Source organism: Arachis stenosperma, chromosome 10 (genome assembly GCF_014773155.1).
Source record: "Arachis stenosperma cultivar V10309 chromosome 10, arast.V10309.gnm1.PFL2, whole genome shotgun sequence".
NCBI classification, from domain to species: Eukaryota; Viridiplantae; Streptophyta; class Magnoliopsida; order Fabales; family Fabaceae; genus Arachis; species Arachis stenosperma.
Window position 1 is genome coordinate 88522285 of NC_080386.1, and position 11587 is coordinate 88533871.

Sequence of the window (11587 nt, forward strand, 5' to 3'; positions counted from 1 at the left end):
GTCCTCCAATGCGGCTTCTACTGGCCTACTCTCTATAAAGACTCCCGAGTGTTTGTACTTAACTGTGACAGTTGCCAAAGATCTGGCAATCTGCCTCACAGTTATGCCATGCCTCAACAAGGGATCTTGGAGATTGAGTTGTTTGATGTATGGGGTATTGACTTCATGGGGCCTTTCCCACCATCATACTCAAACACTTATATTCTAGTGGCAGTGGATTATTGGTGCACGAAATTGTGATCATCAATGGCGCCATCAACATGGTACGCTCATTGCAATCTCAACTCTTTATCACAACTCCGCACAACTAACCAGCAAGTGCACTGGGTCGTCCAAGTAATAAACCTTACGCGAGTAAGGGTTGATCCCACGGAGATTGTTGGTATGAAGCAAGCTATGGTCACCTTGTAAATCTCAGTCAGGCAGACTCAAATGGTTACGGATGATATATGAATAAAACATAAAGATAAAGATAGAGATACTTATGTATTCCATTGGTGAGAATTTCAGATAAGCGAATGGAGATGCTTTGTCCCTTCCGTCTCTCTGCTTTCCTGCTGTCTTCATCCAATCCTTCTTACTCCTTTCCATGGCAAGCTGTATGCAAGGGTTTCACCGTTGTCAGTGGCTACCTCCCATCCTCTCAGTGGAAATGTTCAACGCACCCTGTCACGGCACGGCTATCCATCTGTCGGTTCTCAATCAGGCCGGAATAGAATCCAGTGATTCTTTTGCGTCTGTCACTAACGCCCCGCCCTCAGGAGTTTGAAGCTCGTCACAGTCATTCAATCATTGAATCCTACTCAGAATACCACAGACAAGGTTTAGACCTTCCAGATTCTCTTGAATGCCGCCATCAGTTCTAGCTTATACCACGAAGATTCCGGTTAAAGAATCCAAGAGATATCCACCCAATCTAAGGTAGAACGGAGGTGGTTGTCAGGCACACGTTCATAGGTGAGAATGATGATGAGTGTCACGGATCATTACATTCATCAAGTTGAAGAACAAGTGATATCTTGGAACAAGAACAAGCGGAATTGAATAGAAGAACAATAGTAATTGCATTAATACTCGAGGTACAGCAGAGCTCCACACCTTAATCTATGGTGTGTAGAAACTCCACCGTTGAAAATACATAAGAACAAGGTCTAGGCATGGCCGAATGGCCAGCCTCCCAAAGTGATCAGAAGATCTAAAGATCAAACGATTCCAAAGATCAGAAGATGAAAATACAATAGTAAAAGGTCCTATATATAGAGAACTAGTAGCCTAGGGTGTACAGAGATGAGTAAATAACATAAAAATCCACTTCCGAGCCCACTTGGTGTGTGCTTGGGCTGAGCATTGAAGCATTTTCGTGTAGAGACTCTTCTTGGAGTTAAACGCCAGCTTTTGTGCCAGTTTGGGCGTTTAACTCCCACTTTGGTGCCAGTTCCGGCATTTAACGCTGGGAATTCTGAAGGTGACTTTGAACGCCGGTTTGGGCCATCAAATACTGGACAAAGTATGGACTATCATATCTTGATGGAAAGTCCAGGATGTCTACTTTCCAACGCCGTTGAGAGCGCACTAATTGGGCTTCTGTAGCTCCAGAAAATCCACTTCGAGTGCAGAGAGGTCAGAATCCAACAGCATCTGCAGTCCTTTTCAGTCTTTGAATCAGATTTTTGCTCAGGTCCCTCAATTTCAGCCAGAAAATACCTGAAATCACAGAAAAACACACAAACTCATAGTAAAGTCCAGAAAAGTGAATTTTAACTAAAAACTAATAAAAATATACTAAAAACTAACTAGATCATACTAAAAACATACTAAAAACAATGCCAAAAAGCGTATAAATTATCCGCTCATCACAACACCAAACTTAAATTGTTGCTTGTCCCCAAGCAACTGAAAATCAAATAAGATAAAAAGAAGAGAATATGCAATGAATTCCAAAAACATCTATGAAGATCAGTGTTAATTAGATGAGCGGGGCTTTTAGCTTTTTGCCTCTGAACAGTTTTGGCATCTCACTCTATCCTTTGATATTCAGAATGATTGGCCTCTTTAGGAACTCAGAATCCAGATAGTGTCATTGATTCTCCTAGTTAAGTAGGATGATTCTTGAACACAACTACTTATTGAGTCTTGGCCGTGGCCCAAAGCACTCTGTCTTCCAGTATTACCACCGGATACATACATGCCATAGACACATAATTGGGTGCACCTTTTTAGATTGTGACTCAGCTTTGCTAGAGTCCCCAATTAGAGGTGTCCAGGGTTCTTAAGCACACTCTTTTTGCCTTGGATCACAACTTTATTTCTTTCTTTTTTTTCTTTTTTTTTTCGTTTTTCTCCTTCTCTTTTTTTTTTGTATTCACTGCTTTTTCTTGCTTCAAGAATCATTTTTATGATTTTTCAGATCCTCAGTAACATGTCTCCTTTTTCATCATTCTTTCAAGAGCCAACATTCATGAACCACAAATTCAAAAGACATATGCACTGTTTAAGCATATATTCAGAAAACAAAAGTGTTGCCACCACATCAAAATAATTAATCTGTTATAAAATTCAAAATTCATGCAATTCTTCTCTTTTTCAATTAAGAACATTGTTTATTTAAGAAAGGTGATGGATTCATAGGACATTCATAACTTTAAGGCATAGACACTAAGACACTAATAATCATAAGACACAAACATGGATAAACATAAGCATGAAAACTCGAAAAACAAGAAAATAAAGAACAAGGAGATTAAAGAACGGGTCCACCTCAGTGATGGCGGCTTGTCCTTCCTCTTGAAGATCTTATGGAGTGCTTGAGCTCCTCAATGTCTCTTCCTTGTCTTTGTTGCTCCTCTCTCATGATTCTTTGATCTTCTCTAATTTCATGGAGGAGGATGGAATGTTCTTGGTGCTCCACCCTTAGTTGTCCCATGTTGGAACTCAATTCTCCTAGGGAGGTGTTAATTTGCTCCCAATAGTCTTGTGGAGGAAAGTGCATCCCTTGAGGCATCTCAGGGATTTCATGATGAGTGGGATCTCTTGTTTGCTCCATCCTTTTCTTAGTGATGGGCTTGTCCTCATCAATGAGGATGTCTCCTTCTATGTCAACTCCTACTGAATAACAGAGGTGACAAATGAGATGAGGAAAGGCTAACCTTACTAAGGTAGAGGACTTGTCCGCCAACTTATAGAGTTCTTGGGCTATAACCTCATGAACTTCTACTTCTTCTCCAATCATGATGCTATGGATCATGATGGCCCGGTCTAGAGTAACTTCAGACCGGTTGCTAGTGGGAATGATTGAGCGTTGGATAAACTCCAACCATCCTCTAGCCACGGGCTTGAGGTCATGCCTTCTTAATTGAACCGGCTTCCCTCTTGAATCTCTCTTCCATTGGGCGCCCTCTTCACAAATGTCAGTGAGGACTTGGTCCAACCTTTGATCAAAGTTGACCCTTCTTGTGTAAGGATGTTCATCTCCTTGCATCATGGGCAAGTTGAATGCTAACCTCACATTTTCCGGACTAAAATCTAAGTATTTCCCCCGAACCATTGTAAGCCAATTCTTTGGGTTCGGGTTCACACTTTGATCATGGCTCTTGATGATCCATGCATTGGCATAGAACTCTTGAACCATTAAGATTCCGACTTGTTGAATGGGGTTGGTAAGAACTTCCCAACCTCTTCTTCGAATCTCATGTCGGATCTCCGGATATTCACTCTTTTTGAGTTTGAAAGGGACCTCGGGGATCACCTTCTTCAAGGCCACAACTTTATAGAAGTGGTCTTGATGCACCTTTGAGATGAATCTCTCCATCTCCCATGACTCGGAGGTGGAAGCTTTTGCCTTCCCTTTCCTCTTTCTAGAGGTTTCTCCGGCCTTGGATGCCATAAATGGTTATGGAAAAACAAAAAGCAATGCTTTTACCACACCAAACTTAAAAGGTTTGCTTGTCCTCGAGCAAAAGAAGAAAGAATAAAGGAGAAGAAGAAGAAGAAAATGGAGGAGATGGAGGAGGTTGTGTGGTTCGGCCAAAAGGGGGAAGAAGTAGTGTTTAGGGTGTGTGAAAATGAAGGAGTGAAGATGGGTTTATATAGGGGTGAAGGGAGGGGTAGGGTTCGGCCATTATGGGTGGGTTTGGGAGGGAAAGTGGTTTGAATTTGAATGGTGAGGTAGGTGGGGTTTTATGAAGGATGGATGTGAGTGGTGAAGAGAAAGATGGGATTTGATAGGTGAAGGGTTTTTTGGGGAAGAGTGGTTGAGGTGATTGGTGAATGGGTGAAGAAGAAGAGAGAGGGTGGTGGGGTAGGTGGGGATCCTGTGGGGTCCACAGATCCTGAGGTGTCAAGGAAAAGTCATCCCTGCACCAAATGGTATGCAAAAATGCATTTTGAGCCAATTCTGGCGTTAAACGCCGGGCTGGTGCCCATTTCTGGCGTTTAACACCAAGTGCTTGCCCATATCTGGCGTTTAACGCCAGTCTGGTGCCCCTTTCTGGCGTTAAACGCCCAGAATAGTGCCAGACTGGGCGTTAAACGCCCATCTGCTAGCCTTACTGGCGTTTAAACGCCAGTAGGTTCTTCCTCCAGGGTGTGCTGTTTTTCTTCCTGTTTTTCATTCTGTTTTTGCTTTTTCAATTGATTTTGTGACTTCTCATGATCATCAACCTACAGAAAACATAAAATAACAAAGGCAAATAGATAAAATATAACATTGGGTTGCCTCCCAACAAGCACTTCTTTAATGTCAGTAGCTTGACAGAGGGCTCTCATGGAGCCTCACAAATGCTCAGAGCAATGTTGGAACCTCCCAACACCAAACTTAGAGTTTGAATGTGGGGGTTCAACACCAAACTTAGAGTTTGGTTGTGGCCTCCCAACACCAAACTTAGAGTTTGACTGTGGGGGCTCTGTTTGACTCTGTTTTGAGAGAAGCTCTTCATGCTTCCTCTCCATGGTGACAGATGGATATCCTTGAGCCTTAAACACAAAGGATTCCTCATTCACTTGAATGATCAGGTCACCTTTATCAACATCAATCACAGCCTTTACTGTGGCTAGGAAGGGTCTGCCAAGGATGATGGATTCATCCATGCACTTCCCAGTCTCTAGGACTATGAAATCAGTAGGGATGTAATGGTCTTCAACTTTTACCAGAACATTCTCTACAAGTCCATAGGCTTGTTTCTTTGAATTGTCTGCCATCTCTAGTGAGATTCTTGCAGCTTGTACCTCAGAGATCCCTAGCTTCTCCATTACAGAGAGAGGCATGAGGTTTACACTTGACCCTAAGTCACACAGAGCCTTCTTGAAGGTCATGGTGCCTATGGTACAAGGTATTGAGAACTTTTCAGGATCTTGTCTCTTTTGAGGTAATTTCTGCCTAGACAAGTCATCCAGTTCTTTGGTGAGCAAAGGGGGTTCATCCTCCCAAATCTCATTTCCAAATAACTTGTCATTTAGCTTCATGATTGCTCCAAGGTATTTAGCAATTTGCTCTTCAGTGACATACTCATCCTCTTCAGAGGAGGAATACTCATCAGAGCTCATGAAAGGCAGAAGTAAGTCCAATGGAATCTCTATGGTCTCATTTTGAGCCTCAGATTCCCATGGTTCCTCATTGGGGAACTCAGTGGAGGCCAGTGGACGTCCATTGAGGTCTTCCTCAGTGGCGTTCACTGCCTCTTCCTCCTCTCCACATTCGGCCATGTTGATGGCCTTGCACTCTCCTTTTGGATTTTCTTCTGTATTGCTTGGAAGAGTACTAGGAGGGAGTTCAGTAATTTTCTTGCTCAGCTGTCCCACTTGTGCCTCCAAATTCCTAATGGAGGACCTTGTTTCAGTCATGAAACTTTGAGTGGTTTTGATTAGATCAGAGACCATAGTTGCTATGTCAGAGTGGCTCTGCTTAGAATTCTCTGTCTGTTGCTGAGAAGATGATGGAAAAGGCTTGCCATTGCTAAACCTGTTTCTTCCATCATTATTGTTGTTAAAACCTTGTTGAGGTCTCTGTTGATCCTTCCATGAGAAATTTGGATGATTTCTTCATGAAGAATTATAGGTGTTTCCATAGGGTTCTCCCATGTAATTCACCTCTTCCATCGAAGGGTTCTCAGGATCATAAGCTTCTTCTTCAGATGAAGCATCCTTAGTACTGCCTGGTGCATTTTGCATTCCAGACAGACTTTGAGAAATCAAATTGACTTGCTGAGTCAATATTTTGTTCTGAGCTAATATGGCATTCAGAGTATCAATCTCAAGAACTCCTTTCTTCTGATTTGTCCCATTGTTCACAGGATTCCTTTCAGAAGTGTACATGAATTGGTTATTTGCAACCATTTCAATGAGCTCTTGAGCTTCTGTAGGCGTCTTCTTCAGATGAAGAGATCCTCCAGCAGAGCTATCCAAAGACATCTTGGACAGTTCAGACAGACCATCATAGAAAATACCTATGATGCTCCATTCAGAAAGCATATCAGAAGGACACTTTCTGATCAATTGTTTGTATCTTTCCCAAGCTTCATAGAGGGATTCTCCTTCCTTCTGTCTGAAGGTTTGGACTTCCACTCTAAGCTTACTCAATTTTTGAGGTGGAAAGAACTTTGCCAAGAAGGCATTGACTAGCTTTTCCCAAGAGTTCAGGCTTTCTTTAGGTTGTGAGTCCAACCATGTCCTAGCTCTGTCTCTTACAGCAAAAGGGAATAGCATTAGTCTGTAGACCTCAGGGTCAACCCCATTAGTCTTGACAGTGTCACAGATTTGCAAGAATTCAGCTAAGAACTGATGAGGATCTTCCAATGGAAGTCCATGGAACTTGCAATTCTGTTGCATTAGAGAAACTAATTGAGGCTTAAGCTCAAAGTTGTTTGCTCCAATGGCAGGGATAGAGATGCTTCTCCCATAGAAGTCGGGAGTAGGTGCAGTAAAGTCACCCAGCACCTTCCTTGCATTGTTGGCATTGTTGTTGTTTTTGGCTGCCATGGGTTCTTCTTCTTTGAAGATTTCTGTTAGGTCCTCTACAGAGAGTTGTGCCTTAGCTTCTCTTAGCTTTCGCTTCAAGGTCCTTTCAGGTTCAGGGTCAGCCTCAACAAGAATGCTTTTGTCTTTGCTCCTGCTCATATAAAAGATAAGAGAACAAGAAAATGTGGAATCCTCTATGTCACAGTATAGAGATTCCTTGAGGTGTCAGAGGAAAAGAAAAATAGAAGGAAGAGGTAGAAGAATTCGAACTTAGTGAGATAGAGTTCGAATTGTGCATTGAGGAAGAGTGGTACTCCATAAATAGAAGGATGCGAGAAGAGGGGAAGAAATTTCGAAAATTAAATTAAAAAGATTTTAAAAACATTTTGAAAAACTTTAATTGATTTTCGAAAACCAAGAGTGGGAAAGAAATCAAGTAATTTTTGAAAAAGATTTTGAAATTAGAATTTAAAAAGATATGATTGAAAACTATTTTGAAAAAGATATGATTAAAAAGATATGTTTGAAAAATTATGGTTTTAAAAAAGATATGATTGAAAAGATATGATTTGAAAACAATTTTAAAAAGATTTGATTTTAAAAATTAATGACTTGCCTAACAAGAAAAGATATGATTCAAACATTAAACCTTTCTCAACAGAAAAGGCAACATACTTGAAATGTTCAATCAAATCATTAATTGTTAGCAAGTATCTTTGAAAAAGGAAAGAAATTGATTTTGAAAAAGATTTGATTGAGAAGATATGATTTGGAAAAGATTTGATTTTGAAAAACTTTGAAAACTTTGAAAAAAAATTGATTTGAAAACAAAATCTTCCCTCTTGTGCCATCCTGGCGTTAAACGCCCAGAATGGTGCACATTCTGGCATTTAACGCCCAAAGCACTACCCTTTTGGGCGTTAAACGCCCAGCCAGGCGCTCTGGCTGGCGTTTAAACGCCAGTTTGCCTTCCTCACTGGGCGTTTTAAACGCCCATCTTTTTCTGTATAATTCCTCTGCTGTATGTTCTGAATCTTCAATTCTCTGTATTATTGACTTGAAAAGACACAAATTAAAATATTTTTGGAATTTTAATAATGAGGAATAATCAAAATGCAACTAAAATCAAATAACAATGCATGCAAGACACCAAACTTAGCAGTTTGTATACTACGGACACTAACAACATGAGAATGCACATGAGAAACAACAAAACACTCAAGTCAAGAGAATTCAAAGATCAGAGCAAGGAAGTCATCAAGAACATCTTGAAGATTAATGAAGACACATGCATGAATTCGAAAAATGCAAGAAGAACAGAAACATGCAATTGACACCAAACTTAAAATGAGACACTAGACTCAACAAGAAACATACAATATTTTTTTGGTTTTTTTATGATTTTGTAAATTTTTTGGATTTTTCGAAAATTAAGTGGAAGAAGAAAATAAAGGTATCAAAATTCTTAATGAGAATTCCAGGAATCATGCAATGTTAGTCTAAAGCTTTAGTCTAAAGAAATTAGACATGGCTAGCCAAGCTTCAGCAGGACATTGCATTCAAGAGCTAAATTGATGAGAATCAATCAGCTTTGGTGATGATAAGAACATCACCTTGAAACACTAGAATTCATTCTTAAGAACTCTGAAAAATACCTAATCTAAGCAACAAGATAAACCGTCAGTTGTCCATACTCGAAACAATCCCCGGCAACGGCGCCAAAAACTTGGTGCAGGAAATTGTGATCATCAATGGCACCATCAACATGGTACGCTCTTTGCAATCTCAACTCTTTATCACAACTCCGCACAACTAACCAGCAAGTGCACTGGGTCGTCCAAGTAATAAACCTTACGCGAGTAAGGGTCGATCCCACGGAGATTGTTGGTATGAAGCAAGCTATGGTCACCTTGTAAATCTCAGTCAGGCAGACTCAAATGGTTACGGATGATATATGAATAAAACATAAAGATAAAGATAGAGATACTTATGTATTCCATTGTGAGAATTTCAGATAAGTGAATGGAGATGCTTTGTCCCTTCCGTCTCTCTGCTTTCCTGCTGTCTTCATCCAATCCTTCTTACTCCTTTCCATGGCAAGCTGTATGCAAGGGTTTCACCGTTGTCAGTGGCTACCTCCCATCCTCTCAGTGGAAATGTTCAACGCACCCTGTCACGGCACGGCTATCCATCTGTCTGTTCTCAATCAGGCCGGAATAGAATCCAGTGATTCTTTTGCGTCTGTCACTAACGCCCCGCCCTCAGGAGTTTGAAGCTCGTCACAGTCATTCAATCATTGAATCCTACTCAGAATACCACAGACAAGGTTTAGACCTTCCGGATTCTCTTGAATGCTGCCATCAGTTCTAGCTTATACCACGAAGATTCCGGTTAAAGAATCCAAGAGATATCCACCCAATCTAAGGTAGAACGGAGGTGGTTGTCAGGCACACGTTCATAGGTGAGAATGATGATGAGTGTCACGGATCATCACATTCATCAAGTTGAAGAACAAGTGATATCTTGGAACAAGAACAAGCGGAATTGAATAGAAGAACAATAGTAATTGCATTAATACTCGAGGTACAGCAGAGCTCCACACCTTAATCTATGGTGTGTAGAAACTCCACCGTTGAAAATACATAAGAACAAGGTCTAGGCATGGCCGAATGGCCAGCCTCCCAAAGTGATCAAAAGATCTAAAGATCAAACGATTCCAAAGATCAGAAGATGAAAATACAATAGTAAAAGGTCCTATATATAGAGAACTAGTAGCCTAGGGTGTACAGAGATGAGTAAATGACATAAAAATCCACTTCCGGGCCCACTTGGTGTGTGCTTGGGCTGAGCATTGAAGCATTTTCGTGTAGAGACTCTTCTTGGAGTTAAACGCCAGCTTTTGTGCCAGTTTGGGCGTTTAACTCCCACTTTGGTGCCAGTTCCGGCGTTTAACGCTGGGAATTCTGAAGGTGACTTTGAACGCCGGTTTGGGCCATCAAATCTTGGACAAAGTATGGACTATCATATATTGCTGAAAAGCCCAAGATGTCTACTTTCCAACGCCGTTGAGAGCGCGCCAATTTGGCTTCTGTAGCTCCAGAAAATCCACTTCGAGTGCAGGGAGGTCAGAATCCAACAGCATCTGCAGTCCTTTTTAGTCTCTGAATCAGATTTTTGCTCAGGTCCCTCAATTTCAGCCAGAAAATACCTGAAATCATAGAAAAACACACAAACTCATAGTAAAGTCCAGAAAAGTGAATTTTAACTAAAAACTAATAAAAATATACTAAAAACTAACTAGATCATACTAAAAACATACTAAAAACAATGCCAAAAAGCGTATAAATTATCCGCTCATCAATTATGTATCCAAATGGGTGGAAGCTATTGCAACACCCACTAATGACACTAAGACAGTGCTAAAATTCCTCCATAAACACATCTTCAGCAGATTTGGTACCCCTAGTGTATTAATCAGTGATGGGGGCACTCATTTCTGCAATAAACAGCTTTACTCTGCTTTGGTTTGATACGGAGTTAGCCATAGGGTGGCCACTCCATATCATCCACAGACAAATGGGTAAGCTGAAGTCTCTAATAGAGAACTTAAAAGAATCCTGGAATGGACTGTGATTAACCGTAGAAGGGATTGGGCAAGAAGCTTGGATGATGCTCTGTGGGCATACAGAACAGCATTCAAGACCCCTATAGGGACCTCTCCATACCAGCTTGTGTATGGAAAGGCATGTCACTTGCCAGTGGAACTGGAACATAAGGCCTACTGGGCAATAAGATTCCTAAATCTTGATGCCAAGTTAGCTGGAGAAAAACGATTGCTCCAGTTAAATGAGCTAGAGGAATTTAGACTCAATGCTTTCGAGAATGCAAAAATTTACAAAGAGAAAGCAAAAAGATGGAATGATAAGAAATTGTCATCCAGAGTCTTTGAGCCAGGGCAGAAAGTTTTGCTATTTAGTTCTAGGCTCAGATTATTCCCCGGGAAATTGAAGTCCCGGTGGAGAGGACCATATGTGATTACAAGTGTGTCACCATATGGATACGTAGAGCTCCAGGATAATGATTCTAACAAAAAGTTCATTGTTAATGGACAAAGAGTCAAACATTATCTTTACAGCAATTTTGAGCAAGAATGCTCAAAACTGAGACTTAACTAAAGCTCAGTAATAGTCCAGCTAAAGACAATAAAGAAGCGCTTGCTGGGAGGCAACCCAGCCATTTACAAAGCTTATTTATTAATTAATTGATTTTTACAGGTATATGTCAAGTATCTTCAAGGTAAAATAGCAACTGCTTAAGTTCACAGAGTTACAGAAGGATTCAGAGGATAAAACAGCAAAAAAAGGAAGCTCACTGGTGCGAAAAAGCCAGTAAAAGCTGTTTTGGGTGTTAAACGCCCAAAAGAAGCACCTACTGGGCGTTCAACGCCAGTAAGGATAGCCATCTGGGCGTTAAACGCCAGAAAGGAGCATCTTCTGGGTGTTGAACGCCAGAAAGAAGCACCTTCTGGGCGTTCAACGCCAGATTTACAGCGTCCTGGGCGTTCAGAAAAATGCCCAGTGACAAAGGACTTCCTGGCATTCAACTCCAGAAAGAAGCAACAGCTGGGCGTTGAACG

General features: G+C 41.0%; 1 non-coding gene across 1 annotated transcript; it reads left to right on the forward strand.

Annotated features, from left to right (window-relative positions):
- Positions 1–6459: 6459 nt before the first annotated feature.
- Positions 6460–6567, forward strand: LOC130959798 (small nucleolar RNA R71). Its single transcript, XR_009078863.1, has one exon. It is a non-coding gene; the product is annotated as a small nucleolar RNA R71 (small nucleolar RNA).
- The last annotated feature ends 5020 nt before the right edge of the window (positions 6568–11587 follow it).